Source organism: Poecilia reticulata, chromosome 17 (genome assembly GCF_904066995.2).
Source record: "Poecilia reticulata chromosome 17, P_reticulata-male-v2, whole genome shotgun sequence".
Lineage (NCBI taxonomy): Eukaryota > Metazoa > Chordata > Actinopteri > Cyprinodontiformes > Poeciliidae > Poecilia > Poecilia reticulata.
The window spans coordinates 20,964,106-20,979,399 of NC_088846.1; positions in this window are offsets into that span (position 1 = coordinate 20,964,106).

Here is a 15,294-nt window from a genome sequence, read left to right on the forward strand (position 1 = left end):
TATAGTACTGAAGCCTCACTGAGAGCCGTTCTTTGTTCTTGTAATGCTCTGTGTACACTGCAGTAGCTATTTTATTTCACTAAATATCTTTATATTTAATTGGCAAATAATAAACAAGAACGCAGAGCATGCTCATTGCTCTTTGTTTTCGTCACCTGTCATGGTGGCAGACGTTGCAGCAGGAGGGAGGATGAGAACAGTCACGGTGGACAGTGTTCATAGTTGAGTGTTGTTAATTGCTATGTTTATGGTGCAGACAATTATTATTTCTGACATTGGCAATATGGTCAACCGCCAGGGTGTTATGTTTTTGGGGATGGCAGGAGACCTCTGTGTATTGTGGCACAGAGATGAAAGCAAACAGAATGAAGAAGAGTTTGAATTGTCACTGGTTAATTTATTTCACCTCCAAGTATTTAATATCTAGGTGTTTTTATGGGAAGTGAATCTTTCAGATCAATTTGAGAAGCAATTTTGATAGGTGCACTTAATGTTATTGTCATGTAGCACGGGGTGCTGGTTTTGATTTGGTCTTGGGTTCAGTGGTCTAGACTAAAACTCTGCTCGATGCTCCTTGGTTCCATGTCCTCCTCTGCCAGTTGGATTTCTTTCAAAATAATGTGTGGCAAAAAAGTGAAGTTCATGTTATGTTAGGACAGGAGACGAGATGTTTCCTCCCTGAATTATGATGCATAGAATCACTATGTAAGTCTAAACTATGTTACAGAGTAAACTCAATAAAACATGCCTTATCTGTGGCATTGTTCATTAAAATGGCACATTACTGATGTATTAAATTAAATACGATTGGTACACTTAATGATATTAGTGATTAGGCAATGCATTCGCAAGTACTTTTACTTTTAATACTTAAGTATTTTTAAAAGCCAGTACTTTTTTACTTTTACTTAAGTAAAATGTTAATGTGGTACTTTGACTTTTACTTAAGTACATTTTGTCTGTGTATTTGTACTTTTACTTAAGTAAATTTTTTGAGTACTTTCTCCACCACTGGTCCTCACACGCACAGGGTTAAAGCAGAGATTGATTTGACCTGAGTACCTGTAGAGGGAGCTGGTGGAGTCAGGGGGCTGGATGCAGCTTCTGGTGAACCACAGGCTCGTTGTGGCTCATCTGCTCAGAAATGTTTGTGCACATCTTGTTGACGAGACTTCTCCACAGTCAGAAGTTTCTATTACAATGTGTGCAAAACTTTCTTTTGATATTCTGCTAATGTCATAAAAAACAATAATTTCTCAGTTGTTGTATTTTACAGAAGAAGATTATGGTCACTGGCAAAAAACAGAAGGATTTTATTTAATCTCAGAATTCTATTCTGTGTCAATCTACGATAAATGACTAAATTCTTAAGTGTATGTCAGTTTTGTTGTTACATGTGAAAATGGTCTCTTTTCTGCTTCTTCCTTGTAGGATTTGTAACCTGCTCCGTATCTCCTGAACGCCAGCTTTAGTTTTGAGTTGTCTGATGGTGCATAACAATTTAACAATTATGGTTCTGAGAAGAAAAAAAATCAATTCACGTTAAAGTTAATGGCAGTAGTAATTGTGGATCTCCTCTGGAGAGATTTCTGGTTTATTTGTCTAGAGAAAATAGATGAATAATATAAGTCAGTCTGATTGGATAATCTGAGGTTATTGGACGTCAGGCCTACGTGCCTCCGTGACAGGATCTCTTTCTGTCACCACCAGCATCTGTCCACACAGATCCATGTACAGCTCAGTCAACAGCTCAGCTGCGTGTTTATACGTTCCAGTCAATACCTAAATGAGAAGTCTGACACGCGTTTATTACAATCTAATGAAACCGATACTGTTCTCCAGGCCGGAAAATACAAGCTGGTCCAGGTACATTTTAATGCTTCCACTGATTGTAGGAATCTAATATCATTTCGTGCCTTCGGCCGTGAAGACCAACTCCAGAGGGACTATAAATTACCAGCCCAAGTCTACTTGTGTTTGCTACCGTCTTGCATCCAATAACAGCTCTTTCTGCCTGATCACTAATAAATCCTTTTGGCTTGTTAACTGTTGCACAGGGAGCTGGTTTGGTGCACAAAGCACTTAACTGCTGCTGAGGGGGTTCTACTTGAGAAAGACTACCTGTTGAGTTCATCTGCTTTTTCTGCAAACCGATAACATGACCTGATTTTGCGCTTTTTCTCTCTGCTCGTATGAGCTGCTGTTACGGCCCGAGTTCATTTGGTTTTTGCTGTCAGACTTGGCTTGATTCTGAGGTCTGTTTATGTTATTCCCTATCACTTCATCTGCAAAGACATGACATCTTACAAAGTGTCTTTGGTCTGGTTCTAGTGCAAATGTCTTGGTGTGCTTGAAATGAGAAAAAAAAACTAGCATATAAGCAACTTTTCGCAAGATATGGGAGTTTAATTCAGTAATTCATTGGTATGGAGAAGAAGTTCTAGTTTCATGGGCAGAATATTTCACTTTTAACATGGAAAATATCTTGTTTGAAGTGGAACTAGTACTTTTGAATTAATAAATGAATTATTGACTTGAAGCAAGCCCTTATATCTTGCTGAAAAGTTACTTCTAAACTAAATTTGTCTTATTTTAAATGTCCTAAGATATTTACACTAGAACTAGACCAAAAATACTGGTAGATTTTGTGTTTTTGCAGTGAATGCCCTAAAACGTCTCTAAAACAGTAAACGTTTGAAGGGAGCTGAAACTCTGTGTTACCTCAGCAATAAATGCCATATATTATTTGTTACAGTTTTAAACATGGACGTGAGAACTAATCTTATCGTAACCAACTCACTCCTGTTTGTCTTTCCGGGGTTGAAATCTCGGTCTGCAGCTTCTCAACATGCAGGATGTGTGGTGAGAAATTTCAAATGTTTTTCCTGCTCAGAGCATCAATGAAGGATGAGAGTGGAGGGATGTGCAGTGACAGGTTGCTTCATGGCGGCAAGTTAAAGAAAACCAGCGACTTCCAGAGGCAGAAAAAAACCCAGAGAGCTCTAAATAACCAGAGGTTTTGGCTCTGTGAGCAGGTGCCAGGTTGTGTTGAAAAATGAAATCTTCATCTCCATAAAGCTTTTCAGCAAATGGAAGCATGAAGTGCTCCAAAACCTCCTGATAGCTGCTGCATTGACCTGCCCTTGAAAACACAGTGGACCAACCACACCAGCAGCTGACATGGCTCCCAGAATCACTGACTGTGGCTACTTGACACTGGACTTCTGGCTTTGGCATTTCCTTCTCCCCAGTTCCTCCAGATTCTGGCACCTTGATTTCTGAATGACATGCAAATTTGCTTTCATCTGAAAAAAAGTACTTTGAACCACTGAGCAACAGTCCAGTGCTGCATCTCTGTAGCCCAGGTCAGGCGCTTCTGCCGCTGTTTCTGGTTTCAACAGTGGCTTGACGGCATCTGTAGCCATTTCCTGCACACGCCTGTGCACGGTGGCTCTGGATGTTTCTACTCCAGACTCGGTTCACTGCTTCCACGAGGTCTGGAATCGGTCCTTCTCCACAATCTTCCTCAGGGTCGGTCCTCTCTCGTTGTGCAGCGTTTTCTGCCACACTTTTTCCTTCCCACTGAGGTGCCTTGTACAGCACTCTGGGAACAGCCTATTCGTTCAGAAATGTCTTTCTGTGTCTCACCCTTTGCTTGAGGGTGTCAATGATGGCCGTCTGGCAGCAGTCAGGTCAGCGTCTGAAACGTGATTACGGTTTTGAGTATGAACCAGCTGGGAGTTTTTAAAAGCCTCAGGAATCTTTTGCAGGTGTTAAGAGTTACTTTGTTGATTCAGATGATGAGGTTAGTTGCTCAGTCAGAGAACCTTTTCATGATTTGCTAATTTCATGAATATGCTAAGCTAACGTTGTCTTCTGAAGCTGCTGCAGGGGCAGCAACTTCAAAGGGAGGCCCAGACTTCCCTCTCCCAGCCACTTCTTCCTGCTCCTCCGGGGAACCCCAAGGCGTTCCCAGGCAGCGAGACATAGTCCTCCAGCGTGTCCTGGGTCTTCCCGAGGCCTCCTCCTGGTGGGATGTGTCAGCATAAATTAGCATAAGCAGAAATTAGATTTGTTGTGTTGATGCATTTTGACGTGCTTCAATTTTCCGCCGCAACACGCAACTTCCCATTCACTCAGTGCGTTATAGTTCCACATCGTTAGGATTTGTTGCTGTGCGTTTGCGCAGAGTGAAGGAAAGAGGAGACCAGCTGCACAGGCAGGCTGAGAAATGAGATGCAGGTGATCGGTATCGGCAACAAGAAATCGTGATCACCGATTTCGATCACCGAGTGTGTTGTTTTGAATATTTTCCACTGGATTTGATTGATATTGACACCTTGTGGGTCAATTATTTACTTTTTTTACACCACATTATGTTTTGTGATCAACTACACTGGGTTACTTTGATTATTTTACTAACACCGTGTAATGTTAATGTGACATTTGTATTGTTGAATTTAACACCAGCTGACTTGGACATATAGACACTTTTGGGTGTTATTCAACACCGGCATTGTGGGCTTTCCAATTTCGCCCACATGCAAGCACAGCGGATCAAATGACAATAATATAAAGTTTATTTTAAGAATTCAGATGTGGATCGGCCCTGGGATTACGGCTGCACACGGCACTTGAGGAGACAATGAGAAGATGGTGAGTTTCAAGGTTATCGGAATTTAGTGATTTGTTGCGGTAGTTTGCTAACTTACTTGAGCTGTGTGCATGCCGTGGGAGAAGAAATGTTGGTCCTGGGGTTCTTAAGCCTCTGGGATTCTTTCTCCGTCGGGGTTTGGTGATTGACCAGCGCGGCTGAGCGGCGGTGCAAGGATCGGTGAGCAGCGTTGGGGACGGACGGCAGGCGGCTTACACTTGAAGGCGGCAGTGAGTCGTGGACGACGGTCCAGATGGCAGGCGAACAACGGTACGGCGAGTCTTGGGCTCAGGCATCAACGGGTGATTTCCCGTGACGTCGCGAGGAGAGTGAGCAGAAAACTTGGAACCAGATCCAGATTTAGGAATCCTGAAAGAGCAAAATACAATGAGGTAACTTTCTAACAGCAGGGGAAAGACAGTCACAAGGGATAACTCAGAGCAACTCTGAGGGGCTCAGAGGTACCATCAAGGTTGACACTCTGACGTCTAAGTACCGTTTCTGCCTCTCTTAGCTGCCGATAACGAGATGATTGATCCCCAGTGTGGGATACGTCATAGGAGGGCCCACCGCTCAGCCGCCTCTCGGACTCCATCTGATGGGGAATAAAATGACAGCGCCGCCCAAGAAACCCAGAACCCAACAGTCTTAAATTACAGGAAGTCGTTTTAATGAAATAGATTCAGATTGATCTGATGTAACCAGCTCGTCATGTGGTTCTGACATTTATCAGTATCAGGAGGATGACATTTCCACCTCACCGAGGGCATTAAGGTAAAAAAAAAAAAAAAATGGAGCAATACTGTATACAAAATGAAAAAAGCAACTGATAGAAATACTTTCTATAAATAAAAGATAATAGCAGGAGAAAGTTGAGACAGCATTAGCTCAGCCGATCTCTCCTCAGGAAGCCATCAACGAATGCTGTCCAGCTCCAGCTGTAATAAAGACAAAAAAGAAAGAAAACTGAAGTTAAATAACAAATAATGCCAATTTAATTCAGATCTAATGCTTCTGGATCTTATTGACATTTTACAAATTCACAATCAATTAGAGGTTTCACAAATGTTTATTTATTCTGGTGTGTGCAAAATCTGTTAGGTTTGAAATGTCTAGCTGTTGTAGTTTTTAAGTATCACATTAATAAGCTAGATAGTAAAATTAAGCGTAATCGCCCTTTAGCTATTTTCCGAATTAGATGCACATTCGGAAGACTTTCAGCTTCGATGACTGTTGGCACATATCAGATCTATATGTTTACATAGATTTTCTATAAAGTAGATATGTAGTATGTAGATTGCACAGATAATCAAACACTTAACTTACATAGCCCTTTGTCAGAGATATGAGGCGTTATGGTGAAAACAACGATATTAACTTCCTTCAAGTTATTGTGAAGTTTGACACATCCATCTTGATCTTTGTTGTTGTTGGGGCGTTTCAGGACGTCTGAATAATTATATAGGATCATTAATAGTCCTGACAACCAGAGAAAATTTGTTAGCATAGTACTGCCTGGCACAGGAGCCATTCTGTGGCAAAAAACCAGAGGTGCTAACAGAAGCCCGTGGCATTTACCCACTGCGCCGTACATCAGGGCAAAAGGTCAATAAAATAAATAAATCAATAATACATTTCAGTATGTATTATGTGTCAGAAGCTTAGGAATAATATAATAATATATAATATATATATTAATATAATAATAATATAATAATAATAAAATGAAAGGGGAAAATAATAATAAATAAAGGAGCAAAAGGGGCAGTGCTCAGCTCCCCCCCCAGTGGACAACATTTCCATGATGGGTGTCGGCACACGCCTTGTCCATTATGCGTCAATTTGTCACATCAAACTCATCTCATCAGTCTTTGCAGTGAATTAATGTCTTTAAACTCAGTAGCTTCACCGTTTTCTTATTGCCACGTACAGTTTGTGAATGGTGACGTTTAATCTGACGTGTCCAAAACCTTTTGTTTGATGATAATCCTTCAATCCATAAATCCAACATGTCAACTGAGGGGGTTATTCCCTCTTCACAGCTGCTGGTTCCTCACTTGATCAAATTTGTTGTTTGCTCTGATAAACCATAAGCCCCAAACCCAAAGCCTGCTGGTCCTTCACCAGGCCCTACGCTCACAGCAGTTGGACTCACCACTTTAGTCCTGTGTTACTTAAAATAAATATAAAACTATAATGAAGTCAACAATCATTAACCTACAAATTAGTATATAATTAGTAAACTATAAATTCAAATTGAAAGAATAAAGAAAATAGCTCCAACATTACCATTTATACTGCTCTTAAACAAATAACAAAAAATAACTGTGATCCATGTTGAGGGTTTGCAAGCATCTTTAACCAAAGTTTAAAATGTCTGCTATATATTTCTTCCTTATTTTAATTGTAAGTAGTTCTTTAAATGTCCTGTGAGATGATATATTGCTCAAACATAAGGAACACTTAAACACACAATATGTTGACCGCGAGGTCCCCGTTGTCAATCACTGTTGCTTCCTAAGTGGACAGTTTGATTTCACGAGTTTGATTTACTTGGAGTTATTGTGTTGTTTTTGTTCCCTTTATTTTTTAGCAGTATATTTACCCTTTATCCATAACAACTGGAACTTTCGTATCCAGCAGTTATTTCCGTAATTAGCGTCTATTAAACGAGTTCCCCTGGATTCATTTCACTCTCTGCAGCGTGAAATTTCCTAATAACCCATATTGCTGAAAAGTGGAAAGTCTCCCCTTCGGGAACCGTTGGAATTTTCAGATAGCGCCAAGTGGCGGAATACGGTACTGCAAATTGGCCGTCGTCGGCGACACGTTCCGGTTTAGAAGGTCAACTATGATTATGAACAATGCATCTTAGTATTGATCTGGGCCAGAAAAATGAGTGTCTAAGAAATAACACCTAGTCCCCACTTAGGTTCCTCAAGTCTCGGCAACAACAAGAACATGTGGAAGTCGATAGGACAAAATTAAAGACTTGGCTTCCACTTCAGATTCGGATCAGTGTTTGTTCTTCCTGCATTTTATTCCAGGTTCTGGTCCAAATAACTAAATCTGGTTTCCACTTCAGTAGGCCATTGGCTCCTGCACAAATGCAATCACCGGATCTGGCTTCATCTTCGACAGCATTGATTGAATGTATGGGGTAAAAAACCTTTCAGAGCTTGTAAATAAAGAGTAACAGTTTCTTCACGCATCAGGAGGGACAAAGCAGACCCATTTCACGATACAGCGCATGATGATCAGCATCATCTCCATGCCTTGGATAAATGTTAAGCGAATAATAAACATCCAACTGTGTGAGAGCTTCGGTGAGGCATGCATGTACAAATGTGACCCTTATGAAACTTGGACAAAATTCTTTCCTAACCACGTCTTTTTTCTTTTCCATGGTAAGGTGTGACTTTTTTCTTTGAAAAGAATCGATTCTTTCTGTCAATCACTGGCCAAAGTTGTCACATGATCGACGAAGCTCAGATCCTCGTCAATCCACAGGCCAGATATTTGTATTTTGACTCTTTCGATATTTGTGCCGTCCAAACTGGAGAGGACAAGTCCATCATCAACATCCCGGTCTGATGGAAATCATGTACTTGTTTTTTTTGCATTGAGAACTAGTTTGTGTTTCCTGAACTCGTTTTGTAAATCCTCAAAGCGTTGCTGAAGGGTTGTGACGGCAGATTCAGCATCACCAGCACTGCAGTACAGAACAGTGTCATCAGCAACATGTGAAATTTACAGCCTGTTACGGATGAAGCGATGTCTGCCATGTAGATGTTGAACAAAATGGACTAGAACAGAGCCTTGAGGAACACCGCTTTCAACAGGGAAAATCTGATGCAACATTTCCATTGGCCGTCTGTATCAATGGCACCATCTTCGAGATTTAGCAAGGCGGTGCAAACTTCGTTAAAAGTAAATTCTTTTAACTTGAACAACGCCCTGGTGTTATGCTGGCATCAAGCTCGTCTGTTAGGGCAGGTGGCCATTGTTGGTTCTTTTAAACAGATGACCTATATCTAAAATGCTTATTGAAAGCTTCACAGATCTGTTTAGGATCTGATTTGGCCTCCACCTGTATTGACCTCCTGTGGAAAGGATTGATCCCCAGATCTTTTGTGATGTTCATAGCTTTCAACAGGTGCATGCTTGTCAACCACTGCAGTGAAAGAGTCCCTGAAGTTATCTAAGCTTCTTCAACATCGAAAATGTTTAAGTTTCAAAGGTACACCACATGAAAGATCAAGCACAATTTATCCTGTTTAAAATCATTGAAATTGCGAAGAGGTGTCAAACTTGATCTGCACTGTCTTGCCATATACTTCTGGAAAAAAAAAAGAAAGAAAAGGATACAAGAGAGTAAAGCAAAAATATTCTCCCTGCAGTTAGAAAATAGTAGCTGCAGGGAGAAATAGTGCACTTACCTTTGCTGCACAGAAAAAGAAAACTTTTTTTATTGTTTTAAAAACAATGTTCCAATTATGCTAAATGTAAATAATAAACCACAGGGTTTCCCCAGTGTATTATAAGCCTGGCGGCCGCCATGCTTTACTGGCCCGCCGCCAGGCTAAGCGTTGCTTGTTTATGTTTCTAGGAAAATAAAAAAATAAATCGCTTTTTTTATTAAAAGTCGGTCTGCAAAGAAGCGTCTCTGTTGCTCTTAGCATTTCACTATCTGAGCAGATTTATTCCTAAAGGATAGGTTTATATAACCACACGGAGATCTGAGAAACTCGTCCATAAACTCGACCAACCAAAATAGTTTCTGTGACGCTTTTTAAAAACAGACACAAAATGGAAGAGCTACTAAAGCCTTTCTTTCTCTTTCTTACTGTTTATTCAATGTCACATGCTGTTTTTATTTGGCTTTTTAATTATGTAAAGAACCTTGAAATGCCTTGCTGCTGAAATGTGCTATACAAATAAAATTTGATTGATTGATTGATTGATTAAAGCCACATTAGCAGCATTGAATTAAATCTCCCTGTTGCGGCCCTGCATGATGAGTAAATCACTGCGTAATGCAGCAGATTGCCTCATCATACAGGGCCGGTCCAAGGCTGTTTGAGGCCTTGAGCAGAATTTGACTTAGGGGCCCCTCTAGCTGCTAAAATCATCAGCACCTCTAACATCTTCTGTGTTAGATTTAGTGAAATGTGGGAGAAGGGAGTAGTTTAATTGACAAACCTAAAAAGCAATAAGTTATTTGTATTTGTAAATTCAAAGATTAAACTCACAGCATCCGATTGTTGCTATGGTAACAAAACAAACTATGAATTTTCTTTGAAGTTTTACAAAGTAAACTTGCCAGCTCCTTAAAATTTTCCACTTAAATGTTAAACAATTTAAATCTTTTAATTTATGTACGCCTAAACAATTGAATCAAATTCGACAGCATTGATAATCTCAATAAACAAGTGTTACATTTATGTATCTGTGGTCTGTTTTAAAATACTAGTATTTATGGGGCCCCTGAAGCTCTTGGGGGCCTGATGGAGCCGCTGACTTAATTTGGATTAAACAGAAGTGGAAATTTGTTGTTTTTAGACTAATTTTGGGTTTAAATAGCATTTAACTAGAGATTTTTTCCTGTAACATATAATTACACAGTAATACTTTTACATTTCCTATCAACTTAACATCTTTTAATACAAAAACACGGTGGACCGTCTTTACTCCCCCACCACCACTGGGCTTAGCAAGTTTTCTGGGGGAAACCCTGGAGATGTGAAATTGGCTGTAGATTTAACCCCATTTGGACTGACAGATATTTATTTTAACATCACATCCAAATTCAAAACCACTGTGCTTTATTTGCAATGAGTGCATTGCGTGTTTAATTTTTAAAAGAACACATGGTCCAGGGTTTCCGCCAGAAAACTTGCTAAGCCTGGTGGTGGGGGCGTCGAGGCGGTCCACCGATGGTTTACCGTGTTTTTGTATTAAAAGATATTGAGTTGACATGAAATACTAAAGTATTACTGTGTAATTATATATATCACTGCCCCCTCCCCCCACCCGGGGCCGCAGCAACATTTCCAAGTCTTGACCGGTCCGCGATAATAAAAAGGTTGGGGACCACTGATCTAATGTCGAGATCGATTCAAAACCTTCTGCGAACCTTTTGCGTCGCTGCTCTAGCAAAGCATGAAGAGTTCAGAAACAATATGAAATGAGAAAAAAACTATTTATCAACTGATTAAGTCGTGTTCTTGAAAAAATTTATGCTAATTTATGCTAATGTGATTTCTCCTGCTCAATTTCATTTCTGCTTGTGTTTCTGATTTCTTTATGCTCCTTCCACTTTCTAGCATTTTTTGTGCTTTCTTTCCTACTTCTTATGCTTTGTTCAGATCTGTTTCTTTTTTTTTTTTTACTAATTTCAGTTTCTTCTAATTTATATTTTACTTTTCACCTCTTTCAATTATTTCAGGTTTTATATCATTATTTTATTATTATTTTATATTATATTACTACATTCCTTGACAAACACAGTGTTCAACTCTGCATGTTGTGTTTAGTTATATATGTGATATTTGCTCTAAAAACTAACTAGACAAAAATAAACTAATGCATGAAGTGTACATTGACCATTGAACATATATATTATTATAAACTTAAAGATGGTTTGGATTTTATTGAATTGTAACCTGAGGATTTCCTCAGCTATGCACCACGTAACTGAGAAGAGGCAGGAGGAAATTAGGGTTGAAAACTACACACACCTGCTCCTCCATTTTATTTATTTCACCCATTTATTTATTTATTTAATTTTGGCTGAAATGGCTCTCCATATTCACAGACTCCTTCCAAATACTAATTATATATTTAGTCATGTAGAATCCAATTTTGATATGGGCGAAAAGAAAAAAAAAATTGCTCTTGGGTTCCCCTGGTGGCCACTGTCAGTAATGTTGCCCTGTGATTTGAGCTGCTGTTCAATGCATTTCAAACCTCAGAAAAACACCGGTGGAAAAACAAGCAAACAATGTCGCAAAAGAGAACTTATTCTTTAGGGAGAGAGAAAAGAGGAAGAACAGAAAAAACCAAGATAAAGGCATGTTTGCATGTCTCTTGGTGGAAGAGACAAGAAAAGTAGCTAAGAGAAAATTAGCTTGATAGCAACCTAGAAAGGTGCCGTTCAAAAGCTAAACATTTATGCCAGCATCCTTGTATTTGCGTGAAACTGGATTTGAGTTGATTCTCGAGGTTGGCCCTGTATATTTCTGAGTTGTTTTTATTTTTTTTGCTTCATAATGTTTGATAACAAAAATTAAAACTTCTCAATGGTTTAACATTGTCTAGCAAAATGTTTTTACTTCAGGCTACAATAGAATGTTCCAATGTTCCAATGCATCTATGGCATCAGCATTGATGTCATCATTCTATGATGTCATAAGGGAATCTTTCTCTTGAATGCAGCTCACAGATAGCATTTTCTCTGACCTGTTCCACAGTTCAATCGCGGCAGATCCCTCTTCAGAGCACGTACGACGTTTATCGGATTACAGATACTACACTCCTTTTAAAGAAGCGAGATTTTACCACCGTTTAAATATGAAGCAACAACAGATTGTTTGTCAACATGAAGCTATTCCATCTGAGCTTTCATGGGTCGACATAATGGATCTCAATATCCAAGTTGACTATGACGCCATCATTTTCCCTGTAGAAGATGACAGCGATTCTGTTGAATCTGTTGATTCATCTTCCTTTAAGTTGGAAGATGAATCGACAGATATCCAGGGGGAATCAAGTCCTTCAGACGACTTGAAGAATCATAGGTCATTGGAGGTCAAGCAGGAAACAACTCCATCTGCTGACTTCCAGATCACCCCTTAGTGGAAGAGCAAGCCAGCACGTTAGAGATCTGAGAAAGCAGGTAGACGATCTTAAAACAGAACTGCAGAATAAGATCTTTGAACTCCACGAGGAAAGAGATCGAAGGATCGCAAACCAGGCTGAAGTGACATCACAGCAGGAGGAGATTCAAAAGCTGCAAAAAATGTTGGAAGAAGAACGTCACTTGCGAGCTGAACGTGAACAGGCTGCTTGTTCTTCCAATGTTACAACTGACAAGAGCATTCTTCGACAGCTGGAGCGCTCCAAGTGGGAGGCTGAAAAATATGCCTCCCACAATAAAGGTCTGGTTGAAGTAATGGTCGAAGAATATAGAGTGAGGCTTAAATATGAGGAGCAGCTCAAATGTCACTCTGAGCAAGCTTCCAAGTTCAAAGAGCAGGAGGAAATGGTGAAATCTCTGCAGGGTCAGGTTGCGGACCTGAAGGTGAAGTTGAAGCTCGCTCTAGAAAACAACCATCTTAGAGTTTCCACCCAACCAGAGGTCCCCTGCAAAGAAGGCTCCCTACCAACAGAAGAGACCAAGGAAAGGCAGACCATCAATCAACCCGGGAGGTCTGAAGAAAGATGGACCTCCAATCAACCAGGGAGGTCGAGGAAAGAGACCTCAATCAACCAGGGAGGTCTGAGAAAGATGGACCTCCAATCAACCAGGGAGGTCCGAAAAGATGGACCTCCAATCAACCAGGGAGGTCCGAGGAAAGATGGACCATCAATCAACCAGGGAGGTCCGAAAACGGATGGACCTCCAATCAACCAGGGAGGTCCGGAAACGGATGGACCTCCAATCAACCAGGGAGGTCCGAAAACGGATGGACCTCCAATCACCAGGGAGGTCTGAGGAAAGACAGACATCCATGCGACCAACCTCCACTGGTTGCATGGGGGACTTCATGCTGGCATGAAGTCCAAGCTATGCCCAGCTCGGCCTTTACACCGACCCAGACCCAGGTGGGCGTTAGCAACTGAGTGTTAGCAAACCCAGGTTTTGCCAACACTGGGTTTTTATGAAAATTCAAAGCTTTATTTGAGCTTTATTTGATTGTGTGCAAGGATAAGTGTGTTAGACTTAACACACTAACACTGAAGTGTGTCTAACACACTTAGACACACTTAAGTCTAACACACTTAAGTGGATGGATGAATATTTGTTAAAAGTGTCTCACAATAAAATATGAAACAGAGAATCTGTGAAAATTCCTCTGTCTTTGCTTCTGTCCAGAAACAACCAATCCAGAACCAAAAACCCTTTGGTTCTGATTGGTTTCTAATGTGTCTCAGCACATTCAACCCATTAGTCTACTGGTATGCTGCAGCTATGCAATCCCAAAAACAACCTAACATTATATAATTGTTATTTATAGAATGATTTAGAAAACAAAATTCTATACAGGTTTGTCAAAACTATTGTGACCCGTATTAGAACTTTGCATTCATTTCCCTTCATTTTAATAGCTGCGGCCCTAACCCAGACATTTTCCCTAACATTTTCCCTAACCCCACTCAATTCCTAACCCTAATATTAACTGAAATTTAATTGGCATCTTACCTCTAAACGTTATCCCTGACCCAAAACAATGAATCCATCATATTAGGACCGGGCCTTGGTCCAATATGATGGACCTAATATGACACTGTTTGTTCACACCAAATGCGTTTTGACCGTCAGGCGCATCTGGTTTACATTCAAAGTCTATGTGTTGGCGCGTCGAGGGCCATCATGGCGCTCTTCGAGCGTCTAGCGTGGCGTTGGACGCTTCACATAGACTATGAATGTAAACCAGACTCGCCTGACGCTCAAAATGTGTTTGGTGTGAATGCACCATTAGAATGTTCAGTTCCTATGGTAACAATGACATCAGCAGTGAAGTGATGACATCACTCTTTCATACATCAAAGGAGTCTGTCTCAAATGTAGCTCACAGTTTTTTCAGACCTTATAAGGTATTTTTGGTACCAAGTGCACCATTTAATCCTTACTGCAAAAACAGGACGAAAGTAAAAGGTGGATTAAACTAAAATCAGTGTGGAATTATGCTGCTGCTGTATTTATTTTAGCAATAAGTTTATTTTGTGAAGGCTGCTGTAAATTTGAAGAGGATTTTTTTTAACTATGCAGCCCCCCACAGTGATTAAAGAGGGATAATTCTCCACAGATTTTGATTTTATTTCGCTCATCTTGTCTGCCCTGTCATGTAGGAGGAGGCTTAAACATCATTTTCATATTTACAGAAGCCTGGATTCAAAAGCCAAAAACATCTCCAAAGTTCAAAATGTTCCCGGAAATAAGAGTGCTTCTATTTAGCCCATAAATATGCATTTAGCAATCAGTAGTCCTATAAATTTGATAATGATAGGGTAATGATAGGGCAGCACACTCCTTTCACAGACTCCTTCCAAATACTAAATATATATTTAGTCATGTAGAAACCAATTTTGATATGGGCAAAAAGAAAAAAAAAATTGCTCTTGGGTTCCCCTGGTGGCCACGGTCAGTAATGTTACCCTGTGATTTGAGCTGCTGTTCAATGCATTTCAAACCTCAGAAAAACACCGGTGGAAAAAAAACAAGCAAACCAATGTCGCAAAAGAGAACTTATTCTTTAGGGAGAGAGAAAAAGAGGAAGAACAGAAAAAATCAAGATAAAGGCATGTTTGCATGTCTCTTGGTGGAAGAGACAAGAAAAGTAGCTAAGAGAAAATTAGCTTGATAGCAACCTAGAAAGGTGCCGTTCAAAAGCTAAACATTCATGCCAGCATCCTTG